Source organism: Dipodomys merriami, unplaced genomic scaffold (assembly GCF_024711535.1).
Source record: "Dipodomys merriami isolate MVZ:Mamm:240054 unplaced genomic scaffold, mDipMer1.0.p SCAF_1304, whole genome shotgun sequence".
Taxonomy (NCBI): domain Eukaryota; kingdom Metazoa; phylum Chordata; class Mammalia; order Rodentia; family Heteromyidae; genus Dipodomys; species Dipodomys merriami.
In genome coordinates this window covers 71,526-95,159 of record NW_027202610.1, presented here as the reverse complement: position 1 = coordinate 95,159, position 23,634 = coordinate 71,526, and the positions used below count along the sequence as shown (strand labels likewise).

At 36.7% G+C, this 23,634-nt stretch overlaps 1 pseudogene; it reads right to left on the bottom strand.

The window, feature by feature from the left end:
* Positions 1 to 9,798: 9,798 nt before the first annotated feature.
* LOC138824982 (U6 spliceosomal RNA) lies at positions 9,799 to 9,898 on the bottom strand (annotated as a pseudogene).
* Between the last annotated feature and the right edge of the window lie 13,736 nt (positions 9,899 to 23,634).

Sequence of the window (23,634 nt, the reverse complement as noted above, 5' to 3'; positions counted from 1 at the left end):
TGTTTATATTTCCTCTAATCACTACATGTAAGCAATGTCTAGGTATATTATGATATTTCCATATGTTCCTTCCTTGGTTGTTGTTATATTACTATAGAGATATGTATTTGGATTTTTTGATAATGTATTCAGGATGTTTAAAGATTTTCATTATCATTAATATGCTCTTTATATATTTCTGATTCAAGTCTATTTAAATAAATGCACATGTATACACACTATGTGTACAAATGCATGTATTCATACTTTTATGTGTATATATACTAATAATTATATATGTGTGCATATATAAGAATATACAGATATGTACATACATGTATATATACATATATGAATATTATTATTTTCATTTTTCTGTAAGTTATCATTTCACTTTATTGGCCAAACATTCCTTTATTGATTTTACTTTATTTTATTTTATGGTCAAGATGTTGTACAGAGGAGCCAGGTGCTGGTGGCTCATCCCTCTAATCCTAGCTACTCAGGAGGCTGAGATCTGAAGGTCGTGGTTTGAAGCCAGCCTGTGAAGGAAAAGTCCATGAGACTCTTATTTCCAATAAACCACCAGAAAACTAGAAGTGACCCTATGGCTCAAGTGGTAGAGCTCTAGACTTGAGCTGAATAGCTGAGGGACAGCACCCAGGCCCAGAGTTCAAGGCCAACGACCACCACCACCACCAAAAACAACAACAATAAAAAGAATACTGACTCAAAAAGCAATAGTATTAAGCAGTCTTACAAATAGACTCAAGTCTAACTTTTTAGTATTATCTTAGATACCAGCAGCCTTCTAGTATAATGAGCCATGAGCCCTCAGAATGTTGACAGAATTTCTTAGTTTATGTACACATTCACTAGAAGTATGTATTTTCTCATCTTTCTTTCATTGCACCAGAGAATGTGTATTTATCCTTTATGTCATACTTGAATACCAAAGCTTTTGGATGATATTTATTCATTGGTGTATATTAATTGTATGAAGAAATCTTATTGAAATATTTTACACTCTCACATATTGATGAAGGTCCTGATTAACCCATTTCTGGCTTTCTCCATTCCCATTGCCCTTTATTTTTCAACAGTTTTCTGTGAATTTCTTTGTGCTATCTTCACTTATCGTCAACATGTATGAGAGTGCTGTTCACCCACCAACATTGAAAATTATAAAATGCTGAGTATAAAAGCAAAAATCTAAATAAATGGAGACATAACTTTTGTGGATTGGAGGATACAATGGAGAAAAGATATACATTGTCCCCTGCCTCCTTTCTTTTTGGTCATTCATGGTGCTTGAAATCTGGTCCTGGGCTTTGTCCCTCGGCTCTTCAGTTCAAAGTGAATGCTCTACTCATTGAGCAACTGTGCGACTTCTGGTTTTCTGGTGGTTAATTGGACCATAGAATCCTGTGGACATTCCCATTCCAGCTGGCTTTAAACTACAATCCTCAGATCTCAGCCTCCTATGCAGCTAGGATTACAAGCATGGGCGAACAGTGCTCAGGTTCACAGTTTTATTTATGTTTATGACAATTTCGGAAAACACCTAACTAGCACTCCTTGAGTCACTGACAAAGAAAAATAATCTGGAATATATTCTCTGTCCAATATTAAAGCTGTTAGTGTGAAATTGTTATATTTGTAGAGGAAAGATTATACAGCTCAATGGGTCTGTAGGGCACCAGATTAAATTCTCATAAATATTATCAAGGAAAATTTAATAAGACATAAAACCAAACATTTCTGGAATGACATTCTCTTTAATAAGTAGTGATAGGTTAGACAGTATTTGGGAGAATTAAAAAGTGAATATTGACTTAAACATAACAATTTATTCAAATGTTAACTTCAAGCAGGATTAAAACATGGCATATAAAACAAAAAGAGTGATGTAAATGTAAAGCAAAGGAAGATGTTTTGACAATTTTGGAGATGAAGCATTCTTAAACTTGGATTTAAAATTATAGGAAAGGAAAACAATATAGTTGAACTCAATAAAAGTGTAAAACAGTTTAGTCTGTGAAAGGTCACATACATGTAGTGAATAGAGGAGCAGGTGGCTCATATATCTCATCCTAGCTACTTGGGAGGCTTTGAATTGAGTATTGCTGTTTGAAGGCAGCCCACAAAATAAAGTCCCTGAGAATCTTATCTATGATTAATCAGCAAAAAAGCCAGAATTGAGGCATGAATGAAATGGTAAATTGTTAACAAATTGCAACAAATCTCAGTGACCCTGAGTTCAAGTCTCACAACCATACATAGATGTACAAAAGTAATAGTAGTAATAGTTATATGATAATGATGATGATGATGATGATGATGATGATGATGATGATGATGATGATGATGATGATGATGATGATGATGAAGGGTACCCATAGTCAAGGATAAAGTATTTGCAAATCTTATACCTGAAGAATGCCTCAAATCTAGCCTCTCAAAACCCAATATTAAAAAGAACATCAATTAGAAACAAGCAAAATACATCTTGTGAAAAATAAGCACAAAAAAGCATCATTAGTCATCAAATAAATGAACATTAAAACAAAAATGACATCATAAAACATGAATGAGAATTACTTCACATAATACCATGTTTACCATACTAAATGCTATCAAGAAACAGAGAAACAGGATGCTGGCAGGAATGTCAAATGGGAAAGCCACTTCTGAAAACATTTTGACGGGTTCCTAGAATGAAATATGCAACCACCCACAGTATAGCACAGGAATTGAGCTCTTCAGGCTTTGTCTCCTAGAAATAACATATAACATTCATCCAAAGGCCAAAAACACAGAGGATTATAGCAGCAGTATTTCCTCTAGTCAAAGAAATAGAAATCAATTTGGGCTTTCTTCAGATTAATGGGAAATTAATTGTGCTACATGCTCTAATAACAGAACCAAGAGGCAATTAGACTGAATACCATACAATATTAAGGCATACAATAACTGAGAATAATCTACCATAGATTTGAGGGCAATCTTAAAAAGCTTATTTATTGCGTGATGTAGAAGTAGGAGAAAAAAAATGTGTTAGTTGCCAGGATGAAACAGGTTTGGTATGGGACAAACAGAAGTAGTGGGTTTAATTATAAAAGGGAAGCATGACACAGACTTATTTTGGTAAAGAAAAGTATCTGTAAATATTGTATATTCACATAGAGTTGATAAAATTATATTGGACTTAATATGTGCACAAAAATTAAAGTAACTGAAGTCTGCATAAGATACTTGTGAAATATCAATGTCTTATTTATGATGTATACTAGAAATATTTAAATGAATTGGAAAAAGTATTCAAGGTATTTATCTGTGTTCTTACAACATCATAACGATCCATATTAACCTCAATAGGATTTAATAATATCTAGAAAACAGAAGTCAATATTAAATGTTTACATTGAAAACTAGTCTGGGTCCAAGCTTGAGATGAAATATACATTGCAAATTAAAAGGCAGAGATTTAGAAGACTGATATCAGGCCAGTTTTGGCAAAAAAAAAAATCGTGAGAGACTACAAAAACAAAGAAAGCTAGATATAGCGTAATTTCCCTGTTATCTCTCGTTTGTGGAAGTGGAATTACATAACGATACCTTCCTTGGACAAGGTAGTATAATTTTTCTCAATAAAAAATAAAACCAAACAACAAGAAAGGAATACACAGTGAGAAGTTTGGGCTAATTTTGTCACTATGTTTTGGGAAGTTTCCTATTGAATTGCAACTCATATATAATCCTCACTTGTGTATTAGACACGCTCTTCATTAAAGAACATTCCTAGATGCAAAATAGCTCATGATTCCCAACCAAAAATTTGAAAAAGTAAGTGTAATTCTGTTGGATTACAAAGAAATGTTGAAGGATTACAAAGACTTAAGCCTGGAAAAATAGCAAAGTTCATCTAATGTAGGACTTTGTCGACTTGGCTAAATTGGAAATTAGATTTAAAATATTTTTGTTTGTAATTTCATATTCTATAGGATACTACAAAATTCTTTTCAAGTAGAAGATTTAATTTACAAATTCACAAATGATTCTGGCATTCTATTTTCCTAGAATATTCTTTCAATTGAGGTATAATTAGAAATTAATTAATAGATAATTCCAACAGATCATGTATAACATGATAATGTGAATAATCTGGACAGAGTTGCCATCAAATGGATGCTATTAATTGATAAAGTTAGAAAAAGAGCAATTTTTGAGACTTTGATGTAACATCGTATAAGATACTATTTGTGTGACATCTTTTTTCTTCCTCATATACATAACACAGGAAGAAATGTTCTTAATTACATACCTCTATATACAATGAGAAAAATGTTAGATTTGAGGTTTGTTTTTATTGTTTTGTTTGTCCTAGGGCTTGACCTCTGGTCCTGGACACTGTCCCAGATTCTGTTTGTGCTCAAGGCTACTGTTCTAACACTTGAACCTTAGTGTCACTTTTGTATGGCTTTTCTTAGCAATTTATTGGAGATAAGAATATAAGGAACCTTCCTGCCTGGGTGGCCTTTGAACCATAATCTTCAGATCTTAATATTCTGATATTCAAATCTCCTGAATATTTAAGATAAATAAAAATAATATAAAATAAAATAAATATAAAATAAAAATAAATAATATTTGCAAGTGTTCCAATCTCAAGAATACAACTGGGGGAAAATGATGCAGCAAAGTTTATTGTACTGTTCTTTGAACAATTGGGAGGGCATCACAGCAGAAGTGTAGTATTTTTTCACAATAGTAATAAGCTAGTCTTGATGTGAATTTAAGGAATTTTAAGGTGCACCTTACAAGTTGGAAACTGTTGGGCTAGGATGACTTTACGAAATAAAAACATGGGATTGATTGTCATAGAAATAATAGCTTACTCTGATGAACAAATGTTTACTCTTCAGGAATTAATTATTATAGATAGGTCATAGTCTTATCTTCTATAAGAATGTGGCTATTTTTACTGTTGACTTTTAAATATGTAACATCTATTGGAAATTGCATGTATTGCAGTACTAATATTCAAACAGATACTTTTAAAAATATCTCTGGTATGGCATGATCAGAATTTGACAATGAGTAGTTAGTAGTCATAGGAATTTTGGAGAACACATATATTCTGTTCTCTTAATTATTCAATTTTAAAAGTTAGGAGTTTCCATAGAATTGAACTGTTTTCTGTTTTAGTATGAGGCAATACTAAAATAATGTTTTTTTTCTAAATAATGGTGAGTATATTGTGAAAATATTGTATAGTTTGATAACATTCAAGTTAATAACCCTCTAATAAAGGGGTAATAGATTAGTATTTACTATACCAATACATTGAAATTATATTTTATGTAGCTAATTTTTTAAATTAAGTTTTATTGTCAAGTTGATATATAGTAGGGGTTGCAGTAATTGTAAGTTAGTGAATACATAACATGTCGAACTTTTTACCCCTCCCACACTTTTCTCACAGTTTTCATTCACCCCAGTAACCCTCACAAGTTGTAATGTAAATTTCCACCATGTTGTCTTGTGAGTATTGCTATTACATTGGTTTGCCCTTTGTCCTTTGAGTCGCCATTTTCTTAGTCTTCTTCCCTTGCCACATTAAGATAAATGTGAAATCAACTACAGCAGGGGACAAGCCATAGGGGAAGACAGAAAAAAGAAATCACATAGTACACCTAAAAGAACTACCTCTGTTTCCATATATAGGAGTTCATTTTGCTCATCATCAGCTTTTTTTTAAAATTGTTTTTGGGGGGTCAGGTCGTGGGGCTTGAACTCTGGGCCTGGGTGCTGTCCCTCAGCTCTTCAGCTCAAGGTTAGCACTCTCCCATGAGCCACAGCGCCACTTCCGACTTTTTTCTTTTTGCTTATGTGGTGCTGAGGAATCGAACCAAGGGCCTCAGGTATGCAAGGCAAGTGCTCTACCACTGAGCCACCTTCCCAGTCCCTCATCATCATCTTATACATAGCTATTGAGCCATTCTGCTCATCTGCTAGGACTATCCTAGATATTTCCTAATTATTACAAATTAGCGAATCCATGGAATCTCTTTCTTTGTGTCTTGTTTATATTATTTAGTAGGATTTTACCAAGTCTTTCCATTTCCTTATAAATTGGAAACATAGAAATCCACAGTGTATATACATATATATATGTATATATATATGTACACACACACACACACACACACACATATATATATATATATATATATATATATATATATATATATATATATATATATACCACATTTTGTCAATTCGTTCAACTACTGAGTGGCATATTGTTTTAAAAAAAGATTGGATGTAAGTATCACTTAGGGTCATACAAAAATGACAGATGTCACTTCCCAGACATTCTAAAACATTTTATTGCTTGTACCACAGATTCATTTCTAGCTTTTGTTGGTTACTTTCTCTTTTTTTTTTTTTTTTTGTCAGTCATAGGGCCTGAACTCTGGGCCTGGGCACTGTCCCTCAGCAATTCTGCTCAAGGCCAGCACTGTACCGCTAGAGCCACATAGCTACTTAAGGCTTTTTCTGCTTATGTGATGCTGAGGAATCTAACCCGGGATATCAAGAATGCCAGGCAAGCACTCTACCACTGAGCCCCCTTCCCAGCCCAACTGATGGTTACTTTCAAATCAGAATCTAATGGACTTTTTATTTTTGCTTGGTCTGGTTTCAAACCACAATCCTGAGATTTTATCTTTGTGATTAGCTAGGATTAAAGACTTGAGACAACATTGTGGCTTCTACTTTTTCCTCTATAGTTATCTAATGCACATAATTAGTAATTTAAAACTGAGAGTATAGAAGCAAGATGGACATGATGATATTGTGCTGTCAGAAATTTAAGCTAGTAAATTTCTTCTTAAGAGCATAAATAATACCATGATATAATATCAAGGAACTCACTATTGAACATATGAGCTTAAAGATCTTTCTAATAGGTCCATTCTTTATTGTTACCCAATACTAGAAAAAATGTATAATTAAGTAATAAAGTAGAAGTCCTTTGTAGGACTCCTTAACTTCCTTGTTTTTTAAAGAAACTTTTCATCTAAAAAAGTAGGCCTTTCTATTGTCTCCATGTGATTTTGATGATTGAATGTGCATAATTAGAAGTCCTTTAGTAGTCCTTTGCTATCAAATTAATCTCACTTTTTGTTCTTGGAGAATATAATGATTAAAGCAATAGTTTAGAATCAGCAAGCAATAGTTCAGAATCACACTTCCAGTGCAAGTGGATCACCAGTAAGTAATCCTCAATACCATTTTCCACAAAGTTTTGTCACAGATACAATCGGCCTGCCTTCTCTAACTGCTTTCCTAACAAGGACCTATTCCTTCACTGTACAGGAAAAGTGTGATTCAACTGATTTCAGTCATATCTGTTATTAGAATTATCAAGGATTTAGATTCTTGTTTGTAAATTGGTCAAAGCTATGTCTCTTTATCTAGGCTACTAAAAATGCATTTATTAATTTCAAGTAAATACAGAAATTCTATTTACATCTCCTTTAAAAAATAAAATTGTTTGCTGTATAAATTTATCAGAGGCATGGATTTGTGGCTTGCTAGGTCATTGCACATCTGTCTCTCTCTTCCTCTCTCCCTTTCATGGTTCTCACAGATAATATGATTGATCCATTACTTTCCTAATTTATTTTGCTTTTCTATTTTTGGTTGCATCATTTAACTTTCTGCTCTGCCATTTCCCAAATTATTTACATAAAACACATTATTTCTTTCTTTCTTTTTTTTTTTTTTTTTGTCGGTCGTGGGGCTTGAACTCTGGGCCTGGGCGCTGTCCCTCAGCTCTTCAGCTCAAGGCGAGCGCTCTACCACTTGAGCTACAGCGCCACTTCCGGTTTTTCTGGTGGTTTATTGGAGATAGGAGTCTCACGGTCTCTCCTGCCCGGGCTGGCTTTGAACCGTGATCCTCAGATCTCAGCCTCCTGAGCAGCTAGGATTACAGGCGTGAGCCACCAGCGCCCGGCAACACATTATTTCTTATTTTCTCATTCCTAGAATCAACTGCACACTAAGGCACTATTGGTCCTCATTTTCTCTCTGTACCTTTGAATATAGAGGAAAATCTTTCCTCTGCTTCCTATTAATTCCCTACTCTCGAGTTAGAATAATTTAGAATAGTAAAACTAGAAAATGTGAAAATAATTCATGGTGAAAAAACAGATGCAGAAAATTCACCGGATTTTTCTGATGAGTCCAACCATCCATCGGGAACTATTTGGGAAATATATGTACACCTCATGCCCACTGGTACTCAAAGTCTCTGGTTAGGCAATTCTAATGAAGACAAAGAACAAGATGAAAAAGTGAGGAATGGTATCATTTGCAAGAAAAAGAAAAGATGGAGAAGGATCCCAGCAAATTTCATTTTTGAGCTGCCGAAAATTATAAGGTAACTACAATGGGGAGACAACTTCCCAAAAAGGCTACTTATGTGGATACTCGGGATGACGATGAGTATACCCCTCTTCATCAGGAAGGCTACAGTGGACACTTAGACAATATCCATGAATTGGTGGCTCACGGCAGATATTCATGCAATAACTGTGAATGGATGGACACCCCTGCTCAATGCTTACACATGGAATAATACCAGAGTGGCTTCTTTATTACTTCATCATGATGCAGATACCAATGCCCAAACTAAATTCCTCTTGACCACCTTTAATCTTGCTGCTGGGAATAGAAATAGCAAAGATACGCTGGATCTCCTTCTGTTGAAGCATTATATCAAACCAGGTATGAAGAACAAGTTGGAAGAAACTGCATTTGATATTGCCAAAAGGATAAGTATGTATCACTACCTCTTTGAAATTGTGGAAAGCTTTAAAAATTGTTCTCCTAAGTCATAATGGTTTGATTAGGTTTCTTAAATTTCAAAAACGCCAGTCCAGCCATTGTGTCCTTACAAAATATTTCTACAATACAAAATAACAGCAATATCTTACTTTAAAAATGCATGGATTCCATTGTATTCTTCCAAGTGAATTGCCTGACTTTGATGTCAAAATGTATTCGAGTTGTTTGTATACGTCTATAATGATTTCTCCAGAGTTTGTGATTGGGGGGGGGGTTTCCGGTCATGGGGCTTGAACTCTGGGCCTTGGCGCTGTCCCTCAGCTCTTCAGCTCAAGGCTAGCGCTCTACCACTTAAGCCACAGCTCCACATCAGGCTTTTTTTCTTTTTTCCTTATGTGGTGCTGAGGAATCGATCCCAGGGCCCCATGTATGCAAGGCAAGTGCTCTACCACTGAACCACCTTCCCTGCCCCATGAGTTTGTGATTATTTTAAATCAGAAATAATTTTAACTTACCTGTTGAAATTAGTAGTACAGAAATTAAAGATATGTCTGGTGCTTGTCTGAGAAAAGTACATTTTAAAATATTCTGTATTCTGATTGTATAATGTCCATAATCTATTTCATTCTCTCCTAGGTATAATACGTTGAATTCTACATTGTTTTATAATATATGGGTTCATTAATAAATGTGTCCTTTCAGATTACATTCCATAAAGAAACAGTTTAAGATTCCTTTTTTCCTAGCTCCTTATAGTATTTTATTTCTTTGGGATAAAATGAAGATGTTATCTAATTTCAAATGTTTTGTAAAGGTTATGCTATGTAAAAGCCTTTCTAAGGTGAAGATTTAATACACTATATCAAATTAACTTTAATTCTATGATTTACATGTATTGTCACACTTGTATTTTTGCAATCAACTTTTTAATAACTATTTTTCATTTCTTGCATCTGAAGAATGAAAAATATGGAATACTTTACAAATTTTCATATCATGCTTGTGCAAGTGCCATGTTAATATTTGTATTGTTGTAACTTTGATAGTCGTACTGCTGAAGCATGTAGTATCCTGTAAATTTAAGTAGTTAATGATGCAATCTTTATACAGGAATATATCCTTGGTTGCCTCTTTATAACAAGGAAATCTTATTGTTCCTAAAAATGCTATTGATCTTATTTCTCCTAAATTCTCTGTATAGTGGGAAATACTTATATTGTTCAGTCAATTGCTCACATTTGCAATTTTTTTGGTCAATGACTATTTTACGTCTTTTTCATTTTAAATTTGATCATACTTTGAAGTCTTTATACCTAGGTCCAAAGGTGATGGCTGTGGGGCTGGGAAGGTGCTCAATGGTAGAGCACTTGCCTTGCATGCATGAGGCCCTTGGTTCAATTCCTCAGCACCACATAAGCAAAAAGAAAAAATGCCAGAAGTGGCACTGTGGCTCAAGTGGTAGAGCATTAGCCTTGAGCTGAAGAGCTGAGGGACAGCGCCCAGGCCCAGAGATCAAGCCCCACGACCTCAAAAAAAGGTGATGGCTTTTCAAGTACTTATTTATCTAATGAGTTACCTTTGTGGAACTAATATATTCAAAGTAAGCCTTGCTTAAGAGCTACTTCTAAATTTCTACAGCTTAAAATTCCCAAATGAGGTCTTACAGGCACAAATGTCTACCTGACACTTTACCCTTCTTCAATGTAGGAACAGACCAACCAGAATATGTTACCCTGACAGCATAGATTATCTTACTTGAACAAAACTAATATTAGTAACAAGGGATCATAGAGAGATGAACAGTTCAGATATAACTGTTCTGACTAGAAGGTATTTTATCAAAATGTAATTATTATACCTACCATTACAAAAGTAGCTAAAGCCAAGAAGATGAAAAAAATGTTCATATGCATGATTACCTAATGTCCTGGTCTGTCTACCATCCAACCAGGCAGGAACTCACACCACTGATATTCTATCACAAAATATTTCCATAGCTCCAGGAGCAGTCTGTCGCTACCGCCTCGACCAGCAAGGGAGACGCGACACCGGACTCTTCTCTCTGCAGTTTATTCAGGACCTTTTAGTAATCTTCTGACCCCAACCCCGGGGAGCATTCCCCACAGCCTTAAGTACCCACTGGGTAGCCAACCCTGATACGCCACGTGGGAACCACCAATAGGTTCAGGTGCGAGGAAGCAAGCCAGATTCTTTGCCTTAGCCATATCAGGAGTTGTTTACCACGAGAGCACTCGCCATCGGGAAGGCAGAGGGCGGAAGCTGGCACCATCTTCCAGGTGCGGCCTCTCGCAGCTCTCTACAGTTCCCCCTTTTTTGTTTAAAGAACACAGATGAGAACAGAGGTCTGATCCCTGTTGTGCAATTGCAAGGACTGCATACAAGCCTTCTCCCAGAGGGAGCCTTCTCTAGGGATGACTCAGCCTGTCCATTGATTCGTTTTTCACAAGGACGGGAAAAGGCGAATCGAACCCGTGTGCAATCAAACATGCTCTCCTCGAGGGCAAAACTCATGCCTCTCGACTGCAGTACTTTGGCTTTGCAATCTGTGTTCATTGTTTTAGGGTGGCAAGCCACGCTTATGGGGACTGACCTGCTCCAATGACTGTAAAGGCTTGGATAATCATGGCTGCACGGCGACGCGGAGAACCTCTAATTTGGCAATGCACCACAGACATACCAAGGAGGCTAACACCAGGAGGCCTATCAGGGCTCCCAAACCCGCCCCCTCCTTGAGATGAATCATAGCAGCGGAGATCCATGAAGATAACCCCTCCGCCAATCCGGCATCCACTGGGGTCGAGTTCACCATGACGATGGCAACCCTGAGCTGTTCCATCAGGCTGTCGAACTCCCCAGTTCAATTACCTAAAAGATAACTAAACAACTGTTTAGACAAATTTGCAGCATTTTTTGAATAGGTTTTTTCCTGGGCCTGAACTCTGGGCCTGGGTGCTGTCCCTCAGCTCTTCAGCTCAAGGCCAGCACTCTACCACTTGAGTCACAGCGTCACGTCCGGCTTTTTTCATTGTGCTTATATGGTGCTGAAGAATCGAACCCAGGGCCTCATGCATGCAAGGCAAGCGCTCTACCACTGAGCTACCTTCCCAGCCCCATTCTTCTGGGTTAATTGCACCACAGCAGCAGCTAATACAGCATTAGTTAGTGGTCCGCCCAGCTCTCTGCAAACTTTCATCCATGCTTCCAGTCCCCTGTTCTTATATGGGGTTATGGCGGCTCTGCATTCCTTAGTGCACTGCTCGTAAACAAGCTGTTTAATTAATGGCATGGCTGCATCTGGGTCACCAAAAATTCTGCCAGCGGCCTCGACCATACGGGCAACAAAGTCCGAAAACGGCTCCGTAGAGCCCTGCAGGATTTTGGTGAGATTGCCACTCACCTCGCCTTTATTTGGTAAGGCCTTCCATGCCTTTATGCCAATTTTATTGATTTGTTCATAAACTTGAACCGGGTAGCCTATCTGCTGATTGGCGAATCTCCCCTGTCCAAGCAGCATATCTCTGTCCCAAGCTGGGTTCCCCCTAGCCTGATTGGCTGCAGCCTCTTCACTAGCAAATTCAATCAAAAAGGCCTTCCAATCTAAATACTGACCTGGGCTCAAACAAGCTCGTGCGAGCCCACTCCAATCACCGGGTGTCATGCAATGTCTGTTTAGGGCCTCCACCTGGGCTACAGTAAAGAAGGCCGTGATTCCGTATGTCCGCACAGACTCAGCTAAAGATTTTATCACCTTAAAATCTAAGGGTTCATGATACCGCTGTCCCTGTGGATCCTGAAATATTGGACAGGCTAGATGTAACTCGGTTCTGACCGCTTTCCACATGCCTGGGCTGAAAGAACAGCCGGGGCTGCCACTTCCAGGGTCCTCCGCATAGAGCTGAGGGGCCAAAGGTGTGGCGCGGCACATGGAGGGCGTGCATTCGTCTTTATCTGGGTCCTCTCTCTCCTTCCCTTTCCTCCTCTTTCTTATCTTTGTTTTTTCTATTTGTTCTATGAGTGATTGTAGTTCCTCTGAGTCTGTAGACTCAGAGGTCTCTAGTTCGGCAAAATCAGGGTATAACCCCCCCCCTGCTCTCCTCCTTTTCGCTGTCTGCCCTTTCCGATCTTTCTTCCTGCAGCATTTCTAGGGCGGCCTGACCATTCTCTACCGCCTCACTGCAACGCTGGTCCTCGAGACAGCCTCTTATCAGTTTCCATATTGGTCTCACTCCGCTCTTAAGCGTTCCTTGTTCAGAGGCAAAATCTAGGTCCCTCCCTAGTTTCTCCCAAGAGGCCACCGTGAGGCTTCCGGAGACAGCGAACCATGAGGCAACGGTGTCACATTCATTCAAAAATCTCTCTAAAGTACTCTTTTTTATTTTTAACTTTTTTGAGTGCTGTAGCTCATTGAGAGCCAAAAAAATTGGGTGCGAAGAAGAAGCACCCATGTTTTAAACATTTAAAGCTGGTAAACAAACTTTTACTTTCACTTTTGGCTACTCTACTGACTAGCCCTGGGTTTTCGCTCTCTCTTTATCTACCGAGAAGAGCAAAAATCCCCCCGCTCTTGTGGCGGATTCCCCTTTTACCTGGGAATTTACTCCCCGCTCTTGTGGCGGATTCCCCTTTTACCTGGGAACTTACTCCCCGCTCTTGTGGCGGATTCCCCTTTTACCTGGGAACTTACACCCCGCTCTTGTGGCGGATTCCCCTTTTACCTGGGGACTTACCCCCGCTTTTGTCACGGATTCCCCTTTTACCTGGGGACTTACCGGTGCACCACCCTGACCGCAGAGAGTTCTGAGTCCTCATTGGGGTTATGGCTGAGTCCCCGTACGGGCCACCACGTGTCGCTACCGCCTCGACCAGCAAGGAAGACGTGACACCGGACTCTTCTCTCTGCAGTTTATTCAGGACCTTTTTGTAATCTTCTGACCCCAACCCCGGGGAGAATTCCCCACAGCCTTAAGTACCCGCTGGGTAGCCAACCCTGATACGCCACGTGGGAACCACCAATAGGTTCAGGTGCGCGGAAGCAAGCCAGATTCTTTGCCTTAGCCATATCAGGAGTTGTTTACCACGAGAGCACTCGCCATCGGGAAGGCAGAGGGCGGAAGCTGGCACCATCTTCCAGGTGCGGCCTCTCGCAGCTCTCTACAGCAGTCCATAGGTTTCTCCTCGATATTAAGCCTTAAATTGGTAATGTTTTAATCACAGTGTTTCACACAGTGAATCTTACTAGAATTAATTGATAATTTGACAAATTGATATTTATGCCAATAAAAAGATTGGAATATAAATAATTCAGTTTAGAATATATATTAGAATATAAAAAGAATCAATGCAATGTCTTCGGTATAAACCTGTGATACCTACTAAGTGTTCTTGATCTTCTGAATTCACATGGTAAAAAAAAGATGTTGTTTTTCTGTAATCTATTAGGGATTTTAACTCTCTGGTCTCAAACTGTTTTTCAACATATTTCTGAAGCATTCCTACTGATTATACCCAATATGATGTCTAAAATGTATTATTCTTCTGCAGGACCCACGGGTCCTAGGATCCCAGCTCCCATCATCATATAACAAGGACAAGACTTCTCCTCTAGGCCCATGTAACATGCCAACAAAAAGTAATTGAAGACCCATCTCAATTTTTCATTTCCTATTTCAGGGACCCAATTGCTTAAGACAGTAAGCAATTGTGAAATGCAAGGCAACTTAAAATTAAAAATGAGATCACAGAGCTGGGAAGGTGGCTCAGTGGTAGAGTGCTTGCCTTGCATGCATGAGGCCCTGGGTTGGATTCCTCAGCACCACATAAGCAAAAAGAAAAAGCCAGAAGTGGCACTGTGGCTCAAGTGGTAGAGCGCTAGCCTTGAGCTGAAGAGCTGAGGGACAGAGCCCAAGCCCAGAGTTCAGGCCCCACAACTGGACCCAAAAAAAATTTTAAAAAAAATTTTAAAAAAGAAATTTTAAAAAAATTTAAAAATGAGATCACAAAATCTGAGAGAAAGTACAGTAATTCAAACTTTCAATTTACAAATGACCAGGCCATATGAGTGAACAAATCACAAATGTCACAGGATTTTTTAATACCCTTCCTCTAATGATTAATGAAAAATTTCAGTCCAGCATAAGTAGGCCAAAAAATAGTTCCTGAAATGATAGATCCATAATTGGTCTACCAAGGCTAGGTAAATTTGACTTAGAGATCAAATATAATACAGTAAAACATTAATTGAGAAGATCCTTAGTGCTTCAAAACACTGGTACTTCAGTAAAACTTGGTTTTATAGTAAAAAATGTTGTCATTCTCAAACCAATGATAACCTACATTTAATCTCCTGAAAGTGTATTCCTTTTCAAATAAACTTTTTAAAATCACATTCGCAAAAATAACATTTGACAAGTAGATGATACTTAGTGACATTACAAGTTTTTCATGTGTAGGGAGTAAGTTACAACAGAGTTGATTTATTTACCCAGCACTAATGCCAAACAGGTTCAACCATTCATTAAAGTGTAGAAATAATACCCACCAGCATTTGTGTTGTTCAATATGTGCCTTCCAGAAATGTGTTAATAGATCAGCCTCCCATAATTCAAACCAAACTAGCTAATAAAGTAAATTTCATTACTTAATAAGGTATATTTTAAAAAGTCACAAATATTTGCCTTAGCATATGTTGTTTTATGTTTTCCCTATCTGTCTAACATAGGAAGAAATATAAATTTAAGCCTTAAATATGGGTACTCATCAGAGATGTGACAAACATAAAAATCTGTCTTCTATTTCTATCATATTCCTCTATACTAGTAAATCGAAGCTTCCTTCTTTTTCCAAAACTTATAGGTAGTAGAAAATATTATCCCATGTAAAATAAAATAATCAAAAACCATTGTACAAAGCCATTTATAAAAACTGGTAGTTAGGAATACATTCTAAGCCATTTTTATACTTTCTTGTTTACTAAAGATTCATCTTCCAAATCGATGAGAATAAAATCATGTCTAGGGGCTTCACGTCTCCAGTCTTGCAAATTGTTATTGCAGATGAGTGATTTATGGAAATATAAACTGACATCAGTTCAAGTATATGCAGGATTGAAACTCCATGGAATGTATATAAAACTTTCAAAATATTAACCAACAGTTTAACAGAATGACTATCACGAATTTGAAACCAGAGAGGAATAATAGTAAAGACATAGAATGAATGAAAAATAGAACAAGGGGCAAGTACAGCTAGAATGCTCAATGTACACATGGGATAAAGGAATTAGTAAATCTGAAATTAATCTTGCAGAAGGGGTTGGTTGAGAATGATAGAAGGAGTGACTCTAATCCAGTAGCATTGGACAATTAGATGGACATATTTTATTTTAACACACTTGCAAACCTTCTGAAATTCAGTTAAAAAAAAACACAACAAAAAAAACAAAAACACACAGAAATCGCAACCAAACAGTAATCCCTAGATTGTTGAATATGACCTCTCAAAATTTTAAATAGTTAATGAAGTGCAGTCTTTGGAAAAGCAAACAAAGCTGTTCGAAAGAGAAGTTTGGGGCAGGGGAGAGTTTTGAACAGATTTAAATAGATTGTCTAAGGTTATAAATCACCTATATCTGCTGCAAATATTTTCTTCAGCGAGTTTTCTTTTTCTGAACTGGATACTCCAGTCCTGAGACACACTTGATAGCTTGTGAATAGAATGGAAGAAACAAGATCAAGAACCCAGTGCTCCAATGGAAACAAAACAGTCCTCTATGTTTTCGCTCATCTCTCTTCACTACTCTTTTCTCGTACTTTTCAGTCAAGTGATTTTGAGTTATATCTTTCTTCTTTGTTCTGGAAAATAATTGGTCGAAGTAATTCACTAAATATTATTTGCCATTTTTTTCTGTCATGCTGTTTACTTGTCCAAGCGAGCCATTAAACTTTACACTTGTATTTGGTTGCCATGAAAACCCAACATCTATGTTAATGAGGACAAACTCTAATGTAAATCTTTGTCTCCAAAAAACCAGTCCAAGAAGCTGTGATCACAAATATTTAGCTATTCGTTTTCTTTTTTCTTTTACCTTTAAAGTCTTCCTGTGTTTAAAGTGCCCACAAAAATAAGTACTCCACCACTTTTAGGTTCAAACACTTCTAAACTCAAAGATATATTTTGCTAACAAGATGTTTAGAGGAAATCGAAGAATACTCCACTTTTATCTTCTCTTTCAGTATTCTCCTTTGATGCCATATCGGGAACAGGAAGTTACTCGTTGCAAAATGATTTCAACCGATTATTTTTTCTTGGTCTTTCATTTGCTCAACAAGGTTTACTAAGGCGACCAGATTTAAATCACCCATACCTTGAATGACTGTGTCTGTTACAAAGGACAATACTTCTGTGTTCTACTTTGATGTCCTCCTCTTAGCTCTTGCCTGATTTCCAATTAATCACAGCTTCTGGACTTCAAGTCTAGTGAAGCTGAAGGACTATTCGGCCTCCCTCACTGCTACATGTTGATGGTTTCTCTTTTAAAGCTCATTTATTTGGATGTGGAATTTACTGTCATGTTTTCATTCAATCTGTTCTGCATTAAGGAGCCAAATAAGCTCTGTAAAATCACATTAGGTACCAAAAATATTATCACAATCTATATCATAAAGTTTTGGCCTCCCTCCACTGTTGGAGCCAATATGCTTAGGTAGGGCTTCTAAGAACGCCTTTTCTTTCCTTTTCAATTTGCTCACTTCTTTTCTGATTCCAAACCTTTTTGGCTTATGTAATAAGGAAAGTCTTCACTATCTCATGTTAATAAGGATATTATATTTTGTGAGCTACTTAGAAATGTGAAATCATTGGTTTGAAGTATCCAATAAGATTTTTTTCTGTTTCACTGCTTCACGTGCAAAGACATTATGGAAAGTATTACAAGCAGAAAAGTGTAAACCCAATACCTTCTTTCATTGTGGAGAACACTTTCTCCCTAAATATTTTGACCCAAATTATGTTTTTCAGAGAATTACTGCTTGGCAATTCACAAATTTTGATGCCTTATTTTTTTTTTTAAGAATTTTGAATTTAAATTCCACTACAACCTTGTTTCACACAGTGAGAGTACATTTCCTGGGTAAGGACAATTCTCAAAGGAACCTACAGGATTTATTGCAAGGTTTCTGAGATTTGTTTGTTTTTTGTGAAAATGAGCCATCTTCACCCACATTGCTCCCTCTCAGCTTAGTCTCCATGGATTCTTTGCATGAAAGCCTATTTTCCCAGGCAAGTTTAAATTTTCTTAATAGGCTAAGATGTTAAAAAATTTGCACAATTAAATTTTACCTGTCATAATTTTAAAACTCTTTTGAAATTACTTTATCAGAATCACGAACTCACCAATCCTAATTCCACCTTTACCATCAAAACACTTAACGTATAGTTTTCATGATATTTTGTCCATGAAACTATTATTTTCCAGTGGCTTTGTTATACGTATATATGACCATATAATCTGATGCTGAGCAAAATGAACTCTAAGATATGGAAACAGAGATTTTTATTTGCGATTGTTGTTTTTTTAATGTACTATGTGATTTCTATTTTCTTTGGATTTTCCCCCTATGGTTTATCCCCTGCTGTATTTGATTTTGGTACCCTGTGTGTTGTATATATATATTTCCCTTAATTAGGGAAGGGATAGGGAACAACTTAATGGCGAGACAAAGGACAAAGGGCAAAACAATGCAATAACAATACGCACAAGACATTATGTTGGAAATGTACATTACAACTTGTGAGGGTATTAGGGTGAAGAAAAATTATGAGAAAAATGAGTTATGTATTCACTAATTTACAATTACTTTGACCCCACTGTACATCACTTTGTCAATAAAATTAAATTAAAAAATAAGTTGCATAAAATATACCTTATCTCTATTGTGAAAAAATACTACACCTCTGTTAATATGATGCCCTCCTTGTTCTGGAAAGAACACCACAATAAACTGGGTTACATGAATTTATCTCCCACTGATATTCTTGAGATCAGAACACTTACAAATATTATTTATATTTATACATTTTTAACCATCATAGATATTCAGGATGGTAAGATTGGAAGGTTACAGTTCAAAGCCCACCCAGGCAGGAAGGTTCCTTAGATACTTATCTCCCATAAACTTCTCAGAAAAAGCCAAACACAAGTGGCACTGAGTTTGGAGTGGTAGGGCATGAGATTTGAGCAAAAACAGGCTCAGAGACAGTTTCCAGGCCCAAAGGTCAAGCCCTAGGACAAACCAATAAAACAAAACAAAAATTAAAACAAACCCCAAACCTCGCATTTTTCTCATTGTGTACGGAAGCACGTAATTAAGGGAATTGCTTCCTGTGTTACATATAGGTAGAAGAAAGAGGATCTCACAGAATTATTCTCTTCATACCAAGTTATACCAAAGCCTCAAAAAATTGCTCTTTTTCTAAATTTATAAATTAATACAATCCATTTGTTGGCAATTCTGTCTACATTATTCACATTATCATTTAATACATGAACTATTGGAATTATCTATTAACTAATTTCTAATTATAACATTCTTGAATGAATATTCTAGGCAAATAGAATGCCAGAATCATTTGTGAATTTGTCAATTAAACCATCTACATAAAAAGAATTTTTGTACTATCCTATAGATTATGAAATCACAAACAAAACCAAAATATTTATTTGAAATCTAAATTCTAATTTAGCAAGATCTACAAAGTCTTACATTAGATTTAATTTGTTATTTTTCCAGGCTTAACCTTGTAATACTTCATTATTTCTTTAGAATCCAACAGAATGATTACTTACTTTTTCAGATTTTGGATGGGATTCATAAGCCATTTTGCACCTAGGAATGTTCTGTAATGAAGAGAGCATTTAAAACTGAACAGATGATTATATATGAGATGCATTTCAATAAGAAACTTGACTTCTCAAAACTAATGACAAAATTAGCCCAATCTGCCTACTGTGTATTCCTTTCTTTCATTTTTTTTGGGGGGTCCTGTGGTGGGGCCTGAACTCTGGGCCTGGGTGCTGTGCCTCAGCTCTTCAGCTCAAGGCTATCACTCTACCACTTGAGTCACAGCGCCACTTCCACCTTTTTTTCTTTTTGCTTCTGTGGTACTGAGGAATCGAACCTAGGGCCTCAGGCATGCAAGGCAAGCGTTCTACCACTGAGCAACCTTCCCAGCCCCTGTATTCCTTTCTTGAATGGCTTGTTTTATTTAGACAAAATTATACTCCTTGGTTCAGGGAAGCTATCACTATGTAATTCCACTCTCTAATCTCCTGTCTTGGTCTGAGTGCTAGAATTCTAGCCTTTTATCACATTGCTCTGCCATATTTTCTTGATTTAATCTAGATACAGACTAGTAATCCTGAACTTCTCCAGTGATATTATCCATTAGACTGACTGTTCAGACTGTTCATCTACTATTTTCAAAGATGTTCTAACATTTCATACAAGATATGAACATTTTCAGATGCACCTGTGGGGTCTCTGATTCATTCCTCCGTGGATCTGATCCCTTTAATAATGATTACTTGATTCTCTTACTATCTCTGGTCCCTACCTATGTAATAGTCTCAAACATTTTTTAAGGTAATTCACTTGAGGACATTCTAATTTTAACAATTATCACTTGATTCTAGTCTTACTCAGGACATATTTTATATTGTTTTATAACTTTTCTACATGTTCTGAGAGTTGTTTCATGTTTGTATTCATGTGTGCACATGTAAGTGCCTCTATGTGTGAGTATGTTTGTATGTATGTATGCAAAAGCCCCAAGCTCTTATTGATCAGTCTTGCTCATGACTGGTATTCCATCACTTGAGCCATTCTTCTAATCCAGGTTTTGGCTGGTTAATTATTGGTAGAGTCACAAAGACTGTTCTGCCCAGGCTGGATGCAAACTGAGCTTCCCAGACTCCTTTACATACTTAGGTTTTATTTATCCAGTAATATGAACTTTTAAATTAAAAACATTTTTGTTAGTGTAAAGTCTAAGCTGTATACCACATTTTTAACTCAAGAATTCATATAAAGATAGATGAACATACACATTACATATGCTGAGTGTTAAACCGGATGGCGGTGAGATCTGAGGATTGGAGTTCAAAGCCAGATCGACTAGGAAAGTCCCAGAGACTCTTTTCTTCAATTAACTACAAGAAAAGTGGAAGTGGCACTGTGGCACAAGTGGTAGAGCATTAGCCTTGAGCTGAATAGCAGAGGTACAGTACCCAGGCCCAGAGTTCAAGTGCCAAGACCACCACCACCACAAAAAGTATATATAAGTAAAGAAAAAGAAATGTCATCGTAGCCACCAGTTCATTGCTAGTATCATCCCTGCTCTCTCAAGATGGACTTTTTTTCCAGTTAAGTCCAGGCTCTTATATCTGACTTGCATTGGAAGCAGAATTATTCTTCCATTTACTTTTAACAAATTTGCATGATTAGTAAGCGTGATTTAGAAAGGGAGTGGCCTCATACTTAGTGTTTCACTTAGGAGTAATGCTTTCCCTATATCACTCCCATAAATCTACATACTGGGCTTTATTGTTTCAATGTTGTGTTATTTGTAGAATCTTCTATATTGTATTGAACCCTTATACTTAAACACAGCACTTCTCTTTCTCCTATTATTGCTATATTTTCTCTTACTATTAACTCATGTACACTGGGGAAATAATGTGCAGCAAATACACTCACAAAGAGAATGATCTGAGAACCTTCTTCCCATTTAAAACTCGTCTTCATTTAAAGAGAACTTACAAAGTTTGAACTCAATGTACTCATGGATAATGAATTTATAAGAAATATAAATTTCATATTTTCTCTTAATTAAGTTGTCTCTGAAACACGTGTTACCGCAGGTCCAAAGGTATCCTTGTGTTATTACAGTGAACCCAGAAAACATTCATTATACCTCAAGCAGCACCATCGATTGTTACTGGAAATAACAGTTACTGGATGTGGAAACTGATCCTAGGAGAGGAATTGAACATAGAGCAATGACAAAGTTCAAATTAACGTATGCTTTACTTTAACTGTACAAGAACAGAATCCCAAGATTAGAAGGATACTCTGTCCTTGACTTTATTGAGTGTGTTCTTTAATTATATAAAACTTTTCTGTAAACGTCTAGTAGAGACTATTACAAAAGAAATAATGTGCCATTTGAAAACCAGCATAGAACAAAAGGAAATGACATTGTTTTAAAAGTGTTCTAATGAAAAGAAACAAAGACATGGAGATTTTAAAGTGTCTTATGGATGGATATTTCTCCCCTGAGATGATTATCTTGTTCCAGGAGTCAGTTATCAATTCCTTTAATCTGTTCCTGAGTTCTCCATAGAAATAAGGATTCCAAAAAAGCAGGAACCAGTGAGTATTATCAGCAAAAGAAGCCTCTTCTCAGATCAGTACTTCTTTCCGATGGTCCCAAAGAAATATGTGGGGTTATTTCTCTGTCCTTGTTTGTTTAGTTTGTGCTGGTTCTGGGGCTTGAATCGAGAGGGCAGACCCTGTCCCTGAACAGTTGTCTTTCCTGCCCACATGCCCCCAAAGCTAGTACTCTACAGCTTAAGCCAAAAGTGCACTTACGGCTTTTTTGGTGTTTAATTATAGATAAGATTTTGACAGATGACCCTGCCTGGATTGGCTTTTGATCTAAGATCGATCATAAGAAAGCTAAGTGATATCAACTGTATGGACTTATCTTTTGAAACAAGAAATATTAGTTGAAATTTATTGTAAAACTAATAAATTTATAATTTTTAAAAGAAGAGAATATGTACAGCAAAGAAGCCATAACTTACATTTTAACTTTTGGAATTATTTCTTCTGCTTGGGAAGATTATTGACATTGTCTTTATTTTGAGGAAACTTAAACTCATATCTTTTTTGTTGGTCATGGGGCTTGAACTCTGTTTCTGGGCACTGTCCATCAGCTCTTCAGGTCAAGTTGAACTATTTACCACTTTACCTACAGCACCACTTCTGGTTTTCTGGTGGTTAATTGAAGATAAGAGTCTCATGGATTTTCCTGATCAAGCTGGCTTTGAACCACAATCCTCTGGTCTCAATCTCCTGAGTAGCTAAGATTACAGATGTGAGCCATCAGCACCCATCTCATATTCACATTTATGTGTAATGGATGACACTATGTAGACAAAGAATGGAAATTTGAACCAAATGATGACATTGCAGCTTTTCCGAAAATTTGAGTTAGCCATAAATATGTCCTCCTTTTCAGGTTGTTACATTAATGACTCATGAGCTATGGGACCCTTACATTAGCATCTTCTGGCATCAGTATATGTATAGTATCAGGAAATGTTCATAGAGAAATATAGAAGACTGAGATTTTTAGAAAGCAAAGGAGATCAGGTATGAAAGAACAGCATAGAAGGAGATATATTTATCACACAGAGATTAAGAACCAGCCTAAGATTTAGAATGCTAAAGTCAATGAGGAGTAAGCCTAATTGATAACTAGTTCTTAAATAACCAAAAAGGGTTCCCTAGAACAGTTTCTGGAATACTTTATTTACTATTTTATTCCTTCATCTGGAGTTATTCCTTCTCTTCTATCACAAATGTTAATTAGCCTCTGAATTTTTGGTGCAATGACTGTGATTTCCAAATCACACTTTGACTACCCTTATCTTTTTGATTAGCAGTGACCACACAAAAGCCCAGAATCGTTGAATTTCCAGAATTAATCTTCACCTGA